The following is a 20,884-nucleotide window of genomic DNA, read 5'->3' on the forward strand; positions in this document are numbered from 1 at the left end:
AAATACACGGTTCTTCTTCTTGAACCATGGCAGGAAGTGCTGTTTGAGAAAATCCACATACATTATGGAGTTCATCTTTAGCGCCTTCAGGGATCCTAAAGGGGCCGACAATCTCTCTCCCCATGATTCCAGCCCAAAACATTACTCCACCTCCTCCTTGTTGGCGCTGTAGCCGTGTTTGCGTGGGGTGTCCATCAACCAGCCATCCTCCACTCCATTCATCTGGACCATCGAGCGCTGCACGGCACTCATCCGTGAACAAAACAGTTTTGAAATCAGTCTTCATGTAATGTTTGGCCCACTGGAGCCGTTTCTGCTTGTGTGAAGTGGATAGAGGAGGTCGACAGGATGGCATATGCACAGCTGCAAACCTCTGAAGGACCCTGCATCTTGTTGTTCGGGGGACGTTGGAGGCACAAGCAGCTTCAAAAACTTGTCTGCTGCTATGTCAAGGCTTTTTTGCCGCTGCTGTTTCAACCTGACGTAATTGCCTGTAGGAAAGAGTCCTCAATTTGCCCTTATCAGCACGCACACGTGTGTACTGTGAATCAGCTACATACTTCTTGATTGCCAAGACACTTCATCCTGATCATCGCACAATGTTGATTGTAGTCATGCCTTGACCTAAACACTCCACAATTTGTTGCTTCTCAGCAGCCGACACATCCTTTTTCTTTCCCATTTTGGCAGAAAATGTAGGCTGCTTAATAATGTGAGAGAGCCTTCTTAAGTAGTCTTGCCTTTCATTGGACACACCTGCCAAACTAATTAGCACAGGTGTCTGCAATTGCTTACAGTGATATAAAGAGCCCTGACACACATCACCATCAATGAGTTTAACTGACAAACAAACAAATTCTTCCCTTATCACTCCTAAACACTTTTTGCATAATAATTTGGAACGCGGTGTACATGTGCTTTTCCACAAAACACCAGTGGTTCACGTAGTGAATCTTACAGTTCTAACTTGCCAACCGTGGTCTGTATGGAATTGTTCAATAAAGGGCCCAAAATTAAGATAACATAGATGGGAGAGGTCTCTATGAATAGGAATTCCTAAGTATTTGATACCCTGTGAGGGCCAGGCAAAGGGAAAGTTGGACTGGATGGAATCCTATATGGATTTAGGGAGGGAGACATCGAGGGCCTCAGACTTCGCTGCATTGATTTTAAAATTTTACCATGTAACAAAGTGATCTATTTCAGCCATAACAGCAGGGATGGATATATGTGATTGAGTGATATATACTAGGACATCATCAGCAAATAGAGAGCACTTGTACTCGGTGCCTCCCACCTCAATCCACCTAATATTGGGGTTATGGCGAATTGATGAGAGCAGGTGCTCCGTCACTAGGATGTATAAGAGAGGGGACAGAGGACATCCCTGCCTTGTCCCATTGGTGATTGTGAAAGGTGATGAAAATGTTCTGACGCACCCCCTGGGCCTTGGGACACCCGGAGCCGGACCCTTTTTGGTGGATGCTGGAGGTTGTAGTCTTCGTGGCGGCGATCCGGTTCCGTGGCTCAGGGCGGTCAAACCAGTGGCGGAACTATTTATGTGGTTTTGATGTTTAAATGTCCGACTACGCCACCCGTGGATTGCGGTCAGAGTGAACCGCCGCTACAGGGCAGACCGCTAAGGCTGGTGTTGTGGGTGCAGCAGAGCGTAGCATAACTCCCCACGGGAGGAGTATAGCCTCAGGGCAGTGTATGCGGAGGATGGGGGTGATGGTGCAGGGCAGCAGCAGTAACGACACGGAGTCAGTGATGCAGTTCAGGGCCTTTACTCACAGTTCTTATTATCCAGACCACGTCTGCAGGTAACGGCTGCCCACGTCGTACTGTGCTCACCAGGTGAGGGGCTCAGACAACTCCCAGATAACTTTGGAGCGCTTCACAGGACCCCCTTTGTCTGTCCTTTGTCTGGCCTTTCTTACCAACACTTCTGTCCGGCTGCCTCGGGCCTCCTCTTGGTAAACTTGGCGCCAGTTTCCCTGACCCTATGTGGTGCCTTCCTAGCGGGTGGAGCAAGGGGCTGCGCCACATAAAATGTCAGAGCCTCCGGTTTCTAGCTGAGGGTCGTTTCCTGCCTCCACTAGTTCGGGGACCGGTCTCCCCCTTTGGCCTGACCCCTCCACGCAGGTGGATTCGGGCGTGCGGTGGCGACTCGCCCGTCCGCACCCCTGGGATCCCTTCATTCCTCGTTCCTGGAGCCTTCTCCGCTCCTCTTCCTTCCTTCTCCCTCTTGCAGGCCTGGGCCTCTGTTACTAGGCCCGCCTCCGGAGCAGAGCTCATGCAGAGCCCCTGCTCCCTGCCACTTCTGCTCAGACTTCTCTGCACTGAACTAAGATGGTGCCCACCTTTTATACTCCCTTCTCAATGCACCCAGGAACTGCTTCCTCCCTGCTCCTGCACTGCAGGGTTCCCCTTCCTCAGTGTTCCCTCCCCCCACTCCAGCCGGGGACAGGGACTGTCGTGCCCATCTCAGGGGCATATTGGTCGCCCTGCCCCACGGCAATGTGGTGTAATGCATGCAGGTGTCGGGTCCTGATCCACACTCCATCCTTATCTGAGAGTGAGATATCACACCTCTGGGTGAGGTGCAATACGTCTGTAGCAACCGAGCCCTCGGTGCTACAGTTCCATTTATCTTCAGCCTAGGTGACGTATTGTGATACAGGGCCGTGATTTTGGCTATAAAAGGGTCCCCTAGACCCCTACCCCAAGCTTTTTAAGAGAATCATATATGGCGTGCCAGGAGACTCTATGGAATGCTTTCTCAGCATCCAACGAGAGTATCTACTTACAAATTTTTAACTGCATCTAGCCCAGGAAATACTTTGTGCCTAGTAGCAGTGTCTGCTAGTCAGCGGATTATCCCGGCTGTTAAGCAAGCTACACCACCTGTAGTTTGGACACTTAATTTTTTCAAAGGAAATGCTTCGGGACCACGGGATACTCAGTGAAGAGCATCAGGAGGCACCCCAAGGCATAGGGGCTGGGACTGGCACTAGGATGCCTTGCGGTGGACAGCCGAGCTCGATCCTTATAAAAGCTTTTTAACTGCAGCAGCTTTAGTGGACGCTACTGGAGCTGGAATTACGCGGCTGCTGGCATGAGACTTGCCCTCCAAAAGATCCTTGTAAATGGATTTAAAGTGTGTTTATTCAAATTAGAGAGACAATTTAAATTAAAAAGCTTAGAGCTGCCTCCACCACAAGGGGGCTCGCTCGACCCACCAGCGGACAGGCACCAGTATTGGGAGAGGGGGGCTGGCCATCAGGGTTCACCGCGGCTCTGGCACAAACCCGGGGACACGGAGGTGGCACGGGCAGGAGCGGACTGAACGTGTCGGCTTCTCACTTTTTGGATTTTAGAAGGGCATGACATGCCTATATCTGTGTCTCCCCCTCCTTTTACTCCTCCACCTCTTTTCTTTTCGCATGACTATATGTACTTGTCACTTTTCCATGTGTTAGTTGTGTCTTCTGAGCAGTTTGTCAGCTTTTGGACACCTTTGAAGGTGTTTTCTATGTGTTTCTATGTGTTTTTGTTTGCCTGCCATTGGTTTTAACGGTGTTCGAAGGTGTTAGACGAACAGTTCGACGAACAGTTCGGCGAACACACGGGTGTTCGACGAACCGAACCGAACTCGAACACTACGGGGGTGGCCCAACACTACTCATGGGTCCTAGGGTTGACATACCTTCGGCACAGCTTCTCTCTATAGATGAACAGCCGGCTTCTATCATTCCACAGTTGCTTGGCTTGTGGAGGGGCATCCTTCTCCAGGGAGGAACCTTCCTGGGTTATCAGTTCTTTGATATGGCTTACAACCGGGTCGCTGTCCTGGGTCTCCTTCCAACTGTGATGAGGTAAAGGGTTTAGTGTCTTACCACGATACCTCCTGGAGGTGCGCTGCTCGTGGACCATCCCATTTCTGTGGAAGGCAGGTAGCTCAATCTTCTCCTGGTCATCCACTTCTTTTTCAGTGTCCAACTGGTGAGGCATTCTGGATAGGGCATCAGCGTTGGCGGTCTTGTGGCCTGCCCGGTACTTGATGGTGAACTGATAGTTTGACAGTCGGGCCATCCAACGCTGTTCCATGGCTCCCAACTTGGCTGTCTCTAGATGTGTCAAGGGGTTGTTGTCAGTATAGGCCGTGAACTTAGTGGAGGCCAGGTAGTGCTTGAATCTTTCAGTGACGGCCCAGACCAAGGCCAGGAGCTCCAACTTGAAGGAGCTATAGTTTTCTGGATTCCTCTCGGTAGGACGAAGCTTCCTGCTGGCATAGGCAATCACCTTCTCTTTGCCATACTGCTTCTGACTTAACACACCTTCTTGGTGTAGTCCTTTACAAATCTCCAGTAATACCCGACCAGTCCCAGGAACTGACGTACCTCCTTGAGATTCTTCGGTTCCGGCCATTTCTGGATGGCAGTGACCTTCTCCGGGTCTGGTGCTACTCCTTCTGGACTGACGATGTGCCCCAGGTACTGAACCTTCCGTTTGAGCAGGTGGCACTTGGAAGGCTTCAATTTCATCCCATACCGGGACAATGATTCAAATACCTCCGCCAGGTGCTTCAAGTGGTCCTCATACGTCTTGGAGTACACTATCACGTCATCCAGGTATAGCAGCACGGTCTCGAAGTTACGGTGTCCCAAACAGCACTCCATCAATCTCTGGAACGTTCCAGGGGCATTGCAGAGTCTGAACGGCATACTGTTGAACTCGCATAGTCCCATCGAGGTAGTGAAGGCCGTCTTCTCCCGATCCTCCTCAGCAACTGCTACTTGCCAGTACCCACTAGTGAGGTCAAGGGTAGAGAAGTAATTTGCAGACTTTAATGCAGCCAGGGATTCCTCTATATGGGGCAAAGGGTATGCATCTTTATGTGTTATGCGGTTTACCTGTCTGTAATCTACACACATCCTCATGCTTCCATCCTTTTTCCTGACCAGGACCAGGGGAGCTGCCCAGGGACTACAGCTATCTCTTATTACCCCTGCTTTCTTCATGTCATGCAACATTTCCTTCGCTTTTTGGTAGTGTGCTGGTGGTATGGGCCTGTAACGTTCTTTGATGGGTGGATGGTCACCTGTGGGTATATGGTGTTGTACCCCTTTAATCCTCCCAAAATCAAGTGGGTGTTTGCTGAATACCTGTTCATATTCCTGGACCACCCTGTGTACACCTTGTTTTTGATGGACAGGAGTGGCGTCAGTCCCAACATGGAGCTGTTGACACCAATCCTCCAGCTGAGCTTCAGAGTCATTGTCCTCCACTGTATCTGGTGGGGTCAAGGATTCCACTGTGTATATGGCATCATCATTCACAGTATACAACCTGACAACAGGCTACAGTGGCGTATTTTGGTAATTTAACTTCATCCTTCCCACAATTTAGGAGACGTACGGGTACCCTACCATTGCGTACATCAACTACCCCTCTAGCAGTTAAGAGTGTAGGTCTGTGCTCTGAGCTAAGGGGCTCCACTTGTCCCTTGAGACCTATTGCTGCCCTACACCATATCAGCATCTCACTCATTGGGGGAATCACAATGGGTATCGGGTCTGTTACCCGTACATTACCAATCTCACCACCTGTTAGTTTTACCTGTTGCTGGTACAGGAGGGCTCGAATCTCTCTCTGGAGCACCATCCTCTGCCCTGGTTTGGCAGTGTCAGCAATCTGTTGGAGTAAAAACAACACTTCACCCAAACAGTTACCAACAATATTTGTACCAATTATCATATACAAGTCTGTATCACCAGGGTTAGATTCCACTACAATCAGTCCTTGGTCCCTAAGTTCCGCTCTCCCCACCTTCACTTTCACGTCCTTAACCCCTACTAGGTTAAGAGGAAGGCCGTTAGAGGCATATACAGAGAAGTTCGGGGCAGGCGGCTGGAGTTCATCTACGGACCGGTACCTTTTGTAGAGGACATCAGGTATGATGTTTACCTGTGAGCTGGTGTCCAGTAATGCAGGTGTTGCTATCCCGTCCAGCACGATGGACAGGTAAGGCCTTCCTCCTACGAACCGATGGTACCAGCTTGATGGGCCTGGTTACTTTACTCCTGGGTGTCGGCCCACGGCCCCAGGGTTTGCTCATTTAAAGGAAAGTTCCGCGCTAAGTGGCCTGCCTTGTGGCAGCGGTAGCAGATGAAGTCTCCCGGAGGGCGACGTTGGTCGTTAGTCCTCCCACAGGGTGGCGTTGTCCTCCTCCGGGGTGGCGTTGTCCTCCTTCTTCTCCTCATCCAGGGGACATCCTCAGGACTGTCGGTGAATAGGATCCTTCCTTCCGGCTCAGGCTCTGTCTGTAGCTGCAGGGTGCTCAGCACAGTGGCCAGGGTTTTACTTAGCTGGCACACTTCAGAGCGCAGGCTGTCCAGCTTGATAGGGGGCACTGTTTGCGTCTTTGTTTCAGCCGTTAATGAAGGAGCAGTGGGTGCTGCAGGCACTGGGGTGGCCACACCCTGGTAATGCTGGATAGCAGTCCCTGATGTTTCCAGGGGCTGCAGACCCTTAATAGCCATGTCCTTGAGGGTGTCAAAGGTGGGGTCTGGATGATCTAAAGCCCACCACAGTACAGTTCTGCTCTCCTCCTGGGACCTCAATCCCCGGATGAACTGTTCCGTCAGCATTTTATTTTCATCTTGTATGCAGGCTGGACTAACCTGTTTCAGGGCCCGCAAGGCTTCCTGTAAGCACCAGGCATAGTCCTGGATACTGTCCTCAGTGTTCTGGACACAGTGGTAGAACCTCATCCGGAGATCTGTCTCAGTGCGGTTTTCAAACACAGTTTGCGGTCTCTTAAAGATGATGGATACTGATTCCTGGTCTGCGGCTGGCCAGGTTTCAACTTCCCGCTCTGCGGCACCAGTCAATTGTCCCAGCACAACAGCGGCTCTCTGCTTACCTGTCATAGAATACATGTCCAGTACACCGCATATTTTTCTCTTGAACCCAGACAGGGTGTCTGGTTTGCCATCATACTGGGGAAGCCTTTTTGCTCCAGGGATATACGGCAGGGCCATGGGTATTAAAGGAGTCACGACCCCTGCTGATGGAGCGGCAGCTCCGGCCTGTGCAGCGCAGGGCGCAAGTTGGGCATCAGGAGCGTTAACCGGTGCTCCGGCGGCTTGCTGGTCGTTGGCCATGGTTGCGCCCCCCTAGTAAACCGTAGCCTACCTTCTCCACATTTTATCAGGTAGGCGGCAGCTCCGCGGGCGACCGTCTTCTTCCAGGACCTTGCGTCGCTTGCGTCTGACGTCAGAGCGTCCTCTGGTCTCCTTCCAGGACCTGACGCTTCCTGGTTCGACGTCAAGGGTGGGGCGTGTCCTGGGCTTCTCGCACTTCCAGCGGTTACGCCCCTCTTCTTCCCGTGCAGCGACAGTAAAATGGCAGACAATGGCGGGAAACAGCGACAATTGGCATGAAAACTTCACCACAGTGAGTGTTACAGTCTTTTAAGTCACAAAGTACCCGGTGGCAGCTGGCACGCAATACTGTTCGTGACACCAGAAGATGACTCGCCCCCAGAGCCGTGGGGTACTCGGCAGCTGGGCCTCTGGATGCCGGTGGGGCATATCACGGTGGCTGGCCTGGTCCGTGGCCCAGGGTGGTCACCTAAAAGGGGATTATTTATAGGGGATTTGTAAAGTGCTCGTGACGCCACCTGTGGAATGCGGCTAAAGGTAGCCGCCGCTGCGGAGCAGTCCTCTGAGGCAGATGTTAGGGCAGCTTGTGATGGAATGGCTCCCCACAGGTGGACCGGGCCTCATGGCAGCGTGGGGGGTAATGGATGGTGGTGCAGGGGAGAGTCGGCCAGGACGGGTCAGGGAGAAATGACGGACACTCACACGGGAGTTCGCTTCGGTACCTTTACTGATGTATTTGCAGGTATGGTCCAGGGTACTCGGTAGGCAGGGTGCACTTCTGGACTCTCCCCAGTGAGTGGGTATTGGGCCTCCTGATCCGTTGCTTCCACTTGTTATGCTTCTGACCTGCCTGGAGCTAGGCCTGGCTTAATTGCTGTCTCTCTCTCTTGCACCTGCTGACCTGGTGATAGGGCCTCTTCTTGGAGATCACTCTCCCTGGATGCTGGGGCCTCCGTGACTCCTAGCCCTGATACTGTAGTCAGCGTTGGTCGACCTCGGACTTGTAGTCCTCCAGGTGTCAGGTGGTCCCTACTGGGTATAAAGGGGCCCGGTAGGCGCTGACGGTGTCCGGTGTATATCTCGGGGTGAGCCTGGTACGCTCCTCTGCCCCCTCAACTCCTCTCTCCTTTCATCCTTGCCGTCGGCCACACTCAGGGCCCTCACACGGCAGCAGCAGACGAACGATGTCTTCGCTGCTCTCAGTGTCAGCACGCTCTCCGACTCTCTCTAAAGACTGAAACTAACTAAGATGCCTGGCTCCACCCTCCCTATATATCTCCCTAACAGGGTTCCCTCTGCTGGTCTGAGGTGGTAGGGTGGAGGTGTGTGAATGTAATGAGGGCCTCTTGTGGAGAAGTCCATCCATGCACCCTACTGGGTTCTGTGGCTCCTGTGCGGAGCAGGGCGCCACAGTTTCTCTACACCATGGCGATTATTCTGCGATCATCCACCACTGTTGTCTTCTGTTGGCGCCCAGGTCTTTTGCATTGATGAGTTCACCAGTGCTTTCTTTCTTTCTGAGGATGTACCAAACTGTAGATTTTGCCACTCTTAATATTGTAGCAATTTCTCGGATGGGTTTTTTCTGTTTTTGCAGCATAAGGATGGCTTGTTTCACCTGCATGGAGAGCTCCTTGTTTACTTCACAGCAAAATCTTCCAAATGTAAGCACCACACCTCTGTAACGGGTCCGGGAGGCGGAACCTCTGAGCTACTATACAAGGGGGCGGCCCTTGTACGGGAGCGGGTGGCAGTCTCCGGGTGAACGGGTAGGTACGACCTGTGATGGCAGAACCTCCGGGTAGGCTAGCAGGCAGATGGTAGATGTGTGCTCCCAGGTGAGCAAGCGAGAGTCTCTGGAATAGCAGGTGGTCACGGCACGTGACGGCGGAACCTCCGGGCTGGCAGGCAGGTAAGTAACGGAGAAGCGCTCCCAGGTGAGCGGGCAAGAGTCTCTGAGATAGCTGGTGGTCACAGCACGTGACAACGGAGCCTCCGGGCTGGCAAGCAGGCAGGTAGCGGAGAAGCGCTCCCAGGTGAGCGGGCAAGCTGGTCCATAGACAGACTGACCGGAGTTGTAAGGCAGACCGTCGGACCTCAGGCAAGCAGGCAGGTAGCTGATGTGTGCTCCCAGGTGAGCGGACAAGTTGGTCCTTAGACAGACTGACCGGAGTTGTAAGGCAGACCGTCGGACCTCAGGCAGGCAGGCAGGTAACAAGTATTCAGGTAGGAATCAGGCAGGTAACTAGCAGGAAACTGGCAGGAAACTGGCAGGTAACTGGCAGGTAACTGGCAACGGGACCTGAGGGCTGAAGCACAGGTGAGACACTGGTGCAAACAACATTGCTCGGGCACCTCCATTTTGGAGGAGGTGCCTTATATATGATGAAGTCCTCCGGCCATTGGCCGGGGACTCCTTAGGACGGCGCGCGCGGCCCCTTTAAGAGGAGGGGAGCGCGCGCGCGCGCGCCCTAAGCACAGGGGCCGGGAAGGAGCGCGCGCTGAGAGCAGAGCGGGAGGAGGACGCCGGGAAGGAGCGCGCGCTGACAGCAGAGCGGGGAGAGGACGCCGGGCACGGAACAGAGCAGTGAGGGGAGCAGCGTCCCTGCCTAGCAGAGGGCAGGGACGCCAGCGCTACAGTACCCCCCCCTTTAGGCCCCCCCTTTTTTAGGCCAGACAGAAATTTAGCTAGGATGAGAGGGGCATGGATGTTCTCCCGGGGCTCCCACGTTCTCTCCTCAGGACCAAACCCCTTCCAATCTACTAGAAAAAAGGTCTTTCCTCTTACCCTTTTGGTGGCAAGAATGTTCTCTACCTCAAACTCGTCCTCAGCAGAAACCGGAGCAGGAGGCGTACCTGTAGACTTGGAAAAAGAGTTAAGCACCACAGGTTTGAGGAGAGACACATGGAAGGAGTTAGGGATCCGTAAGTTGGCCGGGAGTTTCAATTTATAGGCCACCGGGTTGATCTGACTGATGACCTCCAGTGGGCCGATGAACCGAGGCCCTAACTTATAGGAAGGGATCTTGAGCCGGACATATTTGGACGAGAGCCAGACTTTATCCCCAGGGCGGAATTGAGGAGGGTCCAGACGTTTTTTGTCAGCGTGTCTTTTCATACGCTCGGAAGACAGAAGGAGTGCGGACCGGGTACTCTCCCATATGGAGGAAAATTTGTTAACAAGAGATTCCGCAGCCGGATTGTCCACCGAGGTGGAGACGGGAAACGGGATCCGAGGATGCTGACCGTAGACTACAAAAAACGGGGATTTGGAGGAAGACTCGCTCTCGTGATTGTTGTACGAGAATTCGGCCCATGGCAGGAGATCCACCCAGTCAGAATGGTGGGCATTAACGAAGTGCCGAAGGTAACTGGTCAGGTTCTGATTGATCCGCTCCACTTGACCATTAGACTGTGGATGGTAAGCGGAGGAAAAGTCCAGGGTGACGTCCAGCAATTTACAAGTGGCTCTCCAGAAACGGGAAGTGAACTGTACCCCACGATCCGACACGATGTGGAGGGGCAGGCCATGAAGACGGAAGATGTGGCGGATAAAGTCTTTAGCCAGCTCGGGTGCAGACGGAAGACCTGGCAGTGGAATGAAGTGAGCCATCTTGGAGAAGCGGTCAGCGACCACCCAAATGACCGTACAACCGGCAGAGATGGGTAGATCAGTAATGAAGTCCATCGCTATATGCTGCCAGGGGGCTGCAGGTACTGGCAGAGGTAGGAGGCGGCCGGCCGGCAGGTGTCTCGGAACTTTGTTGCGGGCGCAGGACACACAGGCAGAAACAAAGTCTATTACATCCTTGTGCAGGTTAGGCCACCAGTAGTGCCGGGTAATAAGCTGGAGGGTCTTTTTCTGACCGGCGTGGCCAGCTAGTTTAGACGAATGACCCCAGTGAAGGATCTTCTCCCGATCAGGTACTGGTACGAACGTCTTACCAGGAGGAAGACGATTTAGACTCACGGGAGCCACCTGCATTACTCTGGCGGGATCGATGATATGTTTCGGATCCTCCTCGAGATCAGACACCAGAAAGGACCGAGACAAGGCGTCCGCCTTGACGTTTTTGTCAGCCGGGCGAAAATGAAGGACAAAATCAAAACGAGCAAAAAACAAGGACCACCGGGCTTGGCGCGGGTTAAGTCTCTGGGCATGCTGGAGGTAAGCCAAGTTCTTGTGGTCAGTGTAAATTATTACCGGGTGAAGAGCCCCCTCGAGCAGGTAACGCCACTCCTCCAATGCCAGTTTGATGGCCAATAACTCTCGGTCTCCTATGGAATAGTTGCGCTCAGAAGAGGAGAAGAGTTTAGAGAAGAAGCCACAAGTTACCATCCTCCCGGAAGATGATTTTTGAGTAAGTACCGCTCCGGCTCCAGAGGAGGAGGCGTCAACTTCCAGGAAGAACTGTTTGTTGCCATCTGGGCGATGCAGCACCGAGGCGGAAGAGAAGGCCTGTTTAAGGGAAAGAAAGGCCTCCTCTGCTTCGGGTGGCCACTCTTTGGGATTAGTACCTTTACGGGTGAGCGCAGAAATTGGAGCCGTCCGGGAAGAGAAGTGTGGTATGAAGAGGCGGTAGTAGTTGGCGAAGCCCAGGAATCGCTGAATGGCCTTCAACCCCTCTGGTCGGGGCCATTTCTCGATGGCAGACAGTTTCTCAGGATACATTTGTAGGCCGGTCTGAGAGATAATGTAGCCCAGAAACGGAAGCGAGGTCTGCTCAAAGAGGCACTTCTCAAATTTAGCATAGAGATGGTTCTGCCTTAGCCTGAGCAGGACCTGACGAACGTCCCTCCGGTGAGTCTGGAGATCCGGAGAGAAGACCAAGATGTCGTCCAGGTACACTACTACGCAGGAGTAGAGAAGGTCCCGGAAGATGTCATTGACCAACTCTTGAAAGACGGCAGGAGCGTTACAGAGACCAAAGGGCATTACCAGGTATTCATAGTGGCCGTCCCGGGTGTTGAATGCCGTCTTCCATTCATCCCCCTGACGAATACGAACCAAGTTGTACGCCCCACGAAGGTCCAGTTTGGTGAAGATCCTAGCCCCCCTCAGGCGATCAAATAATTCTGGAATGAGCGGAAGGGGGTACTTATTCTTCACCGTGATCAGGTTTAGGCCTCTATAGTCTATACAGGGACGGAGAGAGCCGTCCTTCTTTTTGACGAAAAAGAAGCCTGCTCCCGCCGGGGAGGTAGATTTCCGGATGAATCCTCTGGCCAGATTCTCCTCAATATATTCGGACATAGACCGGGTCTCAGCAGCGGATAAAGGATAGATACGCCCACGGGGAGGAGTAGTACCGGGTAGCAGATCGATGGGACAGTCGTATGGTCTATGTGGTGGTAATGTCTCTGCCTCCTTTTTATTAAAGACATCTGCATAAGACCAATAAGGAATCGGAAGTCCAGGTAGATTAGCTGGGGTAGGAGAGGGACGGACGGGATGGACGGGAACCAGTCAGGTTTTATGACAGTCTTGTCCCCAGCGAAGGACCTCTCCGGTTTGCCAGTCTAGCACGGGTGCATGTCTCTGGAGCCAGGGCAGACCTAGCAAGAGGGCGTGAGAGAGTCCAGGCAGAACATGAAAGGAGATACTTTCAGAATGCAGCATTCCCACCTGCAGGGTAATGGATTCGGTGATGAGTTGAATGGGGCGAGGTAAGAGGTCCCCACCCACGGCAGCGACAGACAAGGGTACAGCCAGAGGTTTGGTGGGGATGCGGTATTTCTCAACCAGGGACTGTGAAATAAGGTTCCCGGCTGCTCCAGAGTCAAGTTGGGCTAGTTCGAAATAACGGTTCTCCCCGTAGATGATCGAAACTGACAACAGCAGGGATGGAGAGGATTTATTCTTGTCTAGGTGGACCTCTCTGAGCGAACCTAGACACAGGCGTTTCCCGACCTCTCCGGGCAGGCACGGATCCGGTGCTCCTTACTGCCACAGTAGAAGCAGCTCCCCTCGGCACGGCGTGAGTCCTGACGGGTTTTGACCATCTTGGTCTGGTCGACCTGCATAGGCTCAGGAGAGTGTACCTGGGGAGAGATGGAGGGAATGACGGGTTTCTGGAAAGTAGGAGCAAAACGTGGAATCCCTCTCTCACGGGTGACCTCTTTGGCACGCTCCTGGAACCGTAGGTCAATCCGGGTGGCAAGGGTTATTAGATCATCGAGAGAGGTAGGAATGTCCCGACCAGCAAGTGCATCTTTAATACGACCGGACAGACCCTCCCAGAAGACGGATGCCAGAGCGTCGTTATCCCAGGCCAGCTCCGAGGCAAGGGTGCGGAACCGTATGGCATATTGGCCCACGGTGAGACCCTCCTGACGGAGGCGTAGCAGAGAGGATGCGGATGAGGTCTTCCGTCCGGGTTCGTCGAAGACTTTCCGGAAAGCCGAGAGAAAAGCAGGCAAGTTGGACACCAGGGGGTCTCCTCTCTCCCATAGAGGATTTAGCCAGGCCAGGGCCTCCCCGGTGAGATGGGACATGATAAAGGCAATTTTGGCCCGGTCGGAATTAAACTGATGGGACAAAAGTTCAAAGTGCAGGGTGCACTGATTTATGAAGCCCCGAGCCTGGACGGGGTCGCCTCCGAAGCGAGGAGGTGCAGAGAGCCGGGGTCCGGGGTAGGATACCATAGTATTAGTGGGCAGCGGGGCTGCCGGTTTGCAAGATATGGCACTGGCGGAGGTTGTTGGTGGATCAAACAGAGTGTTCAGGCGAGTATTAACATTCCGCAGGTGACCCAGGATGGCCTCCTGTTGGGACCTCTGACGGGACAGTTCAAGACAGAGGTCCGAGAGCGAGGGAGCTTGGGTGCCACCGGGTTCCATGGCCCGAGCAAACTGTAACGGGTCCGGGAGGCGGAACCTCTGAGCTACTATACAAGGGGGCGGCCCTTGTACGGGAGCGGGTGGCAGTCTCCGGGTGAACGGGTAGGTACGACCTGTGATGGCAGAACCTCCGGGTAGGCTAGCAGGCAGATGGTAGATGTGTGCTCCCAGGTGAGCAAGCGAGAGTCTCTGGAATAGCAGGTGGTCACGGCACGTGACGGCGGAACCTCCGGGCTGGCAGGCAGGTAAGTAACGGAGAAGCGCTCCCAGGTGAGCGGGCAAGAGTCTCTGAGATAGCTGGTGGTCACAGCACGTGACAACGGAGCCTCCGGGCTGGCAAGCAGGCAGGTAGCGGAGAAGCGCTCCCAGGTGAGCGGGCAAGCTGGTCCATAGACAGACTGACCGGAGTTGTAAGGCAGACCGTCGGACCTCAGGCAAGCAGGCAGGTAGCTGATGTGTGCTCCCAGGTGAGCGGACAAGTTGGTCCTTAGACAGACTGACCGGAGTTGTAAGGCAGACCGTCGGACCTCAGGCAGGCAGGCAGGTAACAAGTATTCAGGTAGGAATCAGGCAGGTAACTAGCAGGAAACTGGCAGGAAACTGGCAGGTAACTGGCAGGTAACTGGCAACGGGACCTGAGGGCTGAAGCACAGGTGAGACACTGGTGCAAACAACATTGCTCGGGCACCTCCATTTTGGAGGAGGTGCCTTATATATGATGAAGTCCTCCGGCCATTGGCCGGGGACTCCTTAGGACGGCGCGCGCGGCCCCTTTAAGAGGAGGGGAGCGCGCGCGCGCGCGCCCTAAGCACAGGGGCCGGGAAGGAGCGCGCGCTGAGAGCAGAGTGGGAGGAGGACGCCGGGAAGGAGCGCGCGCTGACAGCAGAGCGGGGAGAGGACGCCGGGCACGGAACAGAGCGGTGAGGGGAGCAGCGTCCCTGCCTAGCAGAGGGCAGGGACGCCAGCGCTACAACCTCAAATCAACTCCATGCCTTTTATCTGCTTAATTGAGAATGACATAATGAAGGGATTGCCCACACCTGTCCATGAAATAGCCTTGTAGTCAATTGTCCAATTACTTTTGGTCCCTTTAAAAACAGGGTGGCACATGTTAAGGAGCTGAAACTCCTAAACCCTTCATCCAATTTTAATGTGGATACCCTCAAATGAAAGCTGAAAGTCTGAACTTCAACTGCATCTGAATTGTTTTGTTTAAAATTCATTGTGGTAATGTCTAGAACCAAAATTAGAAAAATGTTGTCTCTGTCCAAATATATATGGACCTAACTGTATGTGTGTTTTTTGTCAAAATCATGCTGGAAAAGTGCACATCAACCAAGGGCACAGAGTGATGTTAGTATCTATTCTTTCAGTATAGTTCAGTACATCTGTGAATTCATGATACCAGCAATGAAATGTAGCTCCCTGACACCAGCAGCACTCATGCAACCCAACATAAGGACACTACCACCATCATGTTTCACTGTAAGCATAATGCATTTTCCTTTGTAGTCCTCACCTTTGTGACGCCAAACAGATTTGAATCTATTAGTTCCAAAAACATTTATGTTGGTTTCATCACTCCTGAGTATATAGTCCTTGTAAGTCTTCATATTTTTCAACATGGGCAGAGGCAAATTGTAGGCAGCTTTTTTGTGCATTGGTTTTAGGAGAGGCTTCCTTTGGGAACAATACTCATGCTTGCTATTCCTCTGCAGTGTATGCCGTATTGTGTCATGAGAAACACTAACCCCAGTTTGGTTTTCTACTTCTGTAGCTAACTGTAGAGAACTTGCATGTCAGTTTTCTTCAACTCTTCTCATCAGAAGATGCTCCTATTTTGATCATAACTTCCAAGGTTCACCTTGATATCTCTGTGAGTTGCAGATCCACCTTTGCTATATTTTTGTATCACTTTTCCTATAGTATTCTGACTAATATGTAGAGCTTTGCTGATCTTCGTGTATCTTTGACCTTTCTTGTGTAGACAAATTATTTTCTTTCTAAGGTTTTGTGACATTTCTCTTCCATGTGGTGCCATTGATAATAGCATGATATGGGAAGGGGTTTTCTTTTTTAAGTACCGGCCATTTATAGACAACTGTCTGCTATTTAATGAATATCTAAACTTACCTGTTGTTGAAATTTTGTTAATAAGAATTTTGTAATCTAAATTCTAACTTTGCTTCTAAAACTTTAATTGGGGTGTACTCATTTTTGCAATATGGTCTTGAATTAATTTGCTAGAGAAAATTACTTTTTTGGGTGTACCAAATAACAATTCCTGTTTGAAATCAATGGCCCACATTTGTGGGAGTATTTTGCAGTATGGTATCCCATAAAAAAAATGTTGATTTTGACTGTCGATGAAAGGTGGATGAAAATAAAAGATAAATCCCCAAACGAGCACAAAATGCTTTCCAAAATTTGGAAATAAATTGAACCCCCAGGTTACAAAAAATATCAGATGGAATCCCACGTAATTTTACAATTTCCATAATAAAAATTTGCGCCAAAGTCTTAGCATTTGGTAAAGTAGGTAGCACAATGAAATGAGTCATCTTGCTGAATCTGTCCACCACCACCAATATTACAATGTTACCAGATGATACGCGTAGATCAGTGATAAAATCTACTGGTAAATGAGTCCATAGACTACAGGGAATCGCCAAAGGTTGAAGAGTCCCATACAGATGAATGAGTATGTGGGGTCTTAGAACACACACAAGTACTACAGGCAGCTGCATACTCCTGAAAATTTTCATGCACCCCAGACAACCAAAAATACAGAGTAAGAAGATCACTGGTGGCTTTACTACCAGGATGTCCAGCCAAGACCAAATAATGATGTTCACTCAAAATTTTAAGACAGAGGTACACCAGAACAAACAGTTTACCTGAAGGACAGGCAGCAGGGGCGTCCCCCTGAGCCTCTACAACCTCCTTCTCTAGATGAGAACATATAGTAGCAATAACTATCCCTTTCTGTTATATAGGAACCCGGCTCGCAATTACTTTCTCCCCTTGGAAAACAACGAGAAAAAGCATCCATCTTAATGTTCTTATCCCCCAGCCAATCAATCACAAAAAGTCAAATCTGGTAAAGAATAATGACCATCTTGCCTGTCTAGGCGTCAGTCGTTTTTCAGATTTCAAATACAAAAGATTTTTATGATTGGTGATTACCATGACCAGATGAATTGTGCCCTCAAAAAAATGATGCCACTCCACAAAGGCCCATTTTATTGCCAAGAGTTCCCAATTACAAATGTCATAGTTTCTCTCGGAAAACAAAAGTTTCTTAATCATAGAATCATAGAATGTTAGAGCTGGAGGGGAACTCCAGGGTCATCTGGTCCAACCCCCTCTTTAATGCAGGATTCACTAAATCATTTAGGACAGATGTCTGTACAGCCTCTGTTTGAAGACTTCCATTGAAGGAGAACTCACCTCCTCTCGTGGCAGCCTGGTGCACTCATTAATCATCATCACTGTCAAAAAAAAATTTCTAATATGAAATCTGCATCTTCTCCCATTTAGTCTCATCCCATTGTTTCTAGTGTTTCTTTGTGCAAATGAGAAAAAATCTGATTAGTGATGAGCGAGCACTAAAATGCTCGGGTACTCGTTGCTCGGGTCGAGCAAATTGGAATACTCGGGTGCTCGACCCGAGCAATGAGCCCAATGTAAGTCTATGGGAAACTCGAGCCTTTTTCAGGCGGCTCCACCGGGCGGTCTGCAGAGGGCCTAAAAATTGCCCAAATCGATGGGAACAGTGCTCAAATGACATGGGAGAAGCATTTGGAAGACCCCTGGAAGCATCTCTGACTCCCAGATCACTGCTGTCAGCAATGTGGTCAGAGTATTACGCCACTTTTACAGACTCACAACAAAACATACAAAACGAAACCAAAATGGATTTTCCTGGGAAATATGTTAAGGAACATTCTTTCCAGGGTAATGACTTGTATATAAGGCATAATAAATAACCAAAACAAAAATACTCCTCCACAACTTGGGCTATGTTCACACGTTGCGTTTTTGATGCGTTTTTGCACTTTTGCATTGCTTTCAACCAAGACAAATGAATTCACCAGGAAATGTCATTTTAACATTTTACAACCTTATCTGGCCATGTCGTGTGTGACACATCATCAGACACATGCATACTGTGCTGAAAAGACATGGGAACAGAATGGGGAAGACCTCTGGAAGCATCTCTGACTCCCAGGTCACTGCCTAAAAGTGTGCCCATCATAAGTGATCCTTGGTGTATGCGAAGATGCCTCCCGCCATGCACCTGTTGTTGCAGACTTGCAACAATCACCATCCACGTCCTTGTCCCAATGCAGCGTTCAGTTGTCCCTACCCCATTCCTTAGAATGCAAGCGCAAATATGCAGGCAGCCACCCACTCACACACAGGCTGCAATACTTTACTGCCAAATTTTTGACAGCTGCTTGCACTTGAAATGTGGCCTTTTAGGCTCGTGGAGGCAGAATCTTTTTATAACCTCATGCCAGCGGCGGCTGGGTGTCCATACTTGGTCCCCAGCCGCCATTATATTTCCCGGTATCGCCTCCGCCTTCCACAAGCACGGGTCCCACAATATTACCCGTGCCCTCCCCAGTGCACTTACAGGTGGACAGGTGAATGTGGCCAGGGACTGTACGGAGCCAGTCCACAACTTTTCTTGCTGAAAGTTGTATTTAGCTCGGAGAAAGGACAGGCATAGAGGGAAATACCCTGCGTGTCATTTCTCCCAGGAAGTCCTGTAATTGAGCTTGTTGCAGAAGCAATGGCAGCCCGTCCAACATCAACTCGCACTAGTCGGTGGTGCTTTGACACACACACATCTTTCTTTGCGCATTTAATTTCTTGAATACAGAGTTGGACAATGGCCTGATCTGTAATGCGTTTTGAGAAATAACATGCATAAACATGGCCGATCCACATTAAAAAAGCATCCTTAGAGTGTCCGGGTACCTTCCCTCACACTTTTCTTAGCCAGGGCTGCTTCTCGGCAGGGATGGACGGGCCCACCAGAGAACCGGAGACTCCTCCGACGGGCCCTGGCTTCTCCTTCAGGAGAGTTCATAGTGCCGAGGTGAGGCCATGATGATGATAGAGGCCACCATCTGCTTAGTTTTCTGTTACTTGGAATGCAAGTGCAAGTATGCAGCCAGCCAGCCACCCACAGGCCGCAACACTAAACTGCCAGATTTCTGGGCAGCTCTTTGCACTTGAAATATGGCCTTTTAAGCTTGTGGAGGCAGAAGCTTTTCACAACCTCATGCCGGCGGCGGCCGGGTGTCCATACTCGGTCCCCAGCCGCCACTATATTTCCCGGCATCGCCTCCGCCTTCCACAAGCACGAGTCCCACAACATTACCCGTGCCCTCCCCAGTGCACTTACTGGGAAGGACCGCCTAACCACAAACACGTGGACAGGTGAATGTGGCCAGGGACGGTACAGAGCCGGTCCACAACTTTTTTTGCTGACAGTTGTATTTAGCTCGGTGAAAGGACTGGCATAGAGGGAAACCGTATCTACCCTGTGTGTCATTTCTCCCAGGAAGTCTTGTAAAGCTGCTTGCACTTGAAATGTGGCCTGAACATTACTGCTGGTACTTTTCTGTGGGAATTTGCTTGCCTCCTACCAGCCTGGAATATTTCCAGCAAACTATGGTACAACGCCATGGTATTAGCACTGCCCCCAGTACCAGTAGCAAAGCCATCCCCAATTTCCTTCTCAGGATTTTTATTTGGTAGACTGAGTGGCTGCCCAAATACATTTTCTCACAAAGGAGCTGAAGATAGAGTGGCAGTAGGTGCAAGTTTCTCCAGCCTGTTAGACATTAGAGGGTGAACGGTAGCACATTGGATCAGTGGTTAGCACTGAAGCCTTGCAGCGCTGGGATCCTGGGTTCAAATCCCAGCAATGACAACATCTGCAAGGACTTTGTATATTCTCCCCGTGTTTGTGTGTGTTTCCTCCTCAGTAAAAATAGAGTGTCCGGGTACCTTGCCACACACTTTTCTTAGCAAGGACTGCTTCTCAGCAGGGTTGAACCGTCCCACCAGAGAATCCTCTGGTGTGATTTGGCTTCTACCTTAGGAGAGTTCATGATAGCACTAACTTTGCAGCTGCTATGGGGCTCTTGAGCGGGTGAGAAAGGTTATCCCTCAGAATCAAATCCTCTGGTGGGCACAATGTTTTTCAATCTGAAACTGCTTCTCAGTGGGAGTTATATTTCACCACAGCCATATTCTTTAGCTCGGTGAAAGGACTGGCATAGAGGGAAACCGTATCGACCTCGGCTGTCATTTCTCCGTCACCAGGTTCTGCCCATTGTCACACACGACCATGCCTGGCTGCATGTTCAGCAGTGAGAGCCACAGATCAGGCTCCTGTGTTACAGCTTTCAACAACTCTCCAGCGCTGGGTGGTTTGTCATTTAAGCATTAAGCATGTTATCTTCAGCACAGCCTGTTGCCGCTTGGCCAAGGCAGTGCTGCAGTGCTGTCAGCTTGTGACTGATGTAGTCATCTCAGAGATGGAGGAGGAGGTGCATGAGCTGAACAATGTGATTACATTGAGGTTAAATTGGTGACGCTGTTTTTTATACTAAAGAAAGATCCTATTGTTTTGTTTTTTTTACGTTATTTTTTAAGACAAATGCATTCACCGGGAAATGTCATTTTAACATTTTACAACCTTATCTGGCAATGTGGTGTGTGACACATCATCAGAAACATCCCGTTTTATTTATGATGGAGGGACTCTAAAAGTCATAAAGCCTATTTTTATAGCGCCATAAGACAGCCCTTACTATTCTTAAAAGGCCCGCAGTCAACCCTCGTTATTGTTAGAG

Source organism: Phyllobates terribilis, unplaced genomic scaffold (assembly GCF_046119375.1).
Source record: "Phyllobates terribilis strain yellow unplaced genomic scaffold, ASM4611937v1 Scaffold_2__4_contigs__length_985480577, whole genome shotgun sequence".
Lineage (NCBI taxonomy): Eukaryota > Metazoa > Chordata > Amphibia > Anura > Dendrobatidae > Phyllobates > Phyllobates terribilis.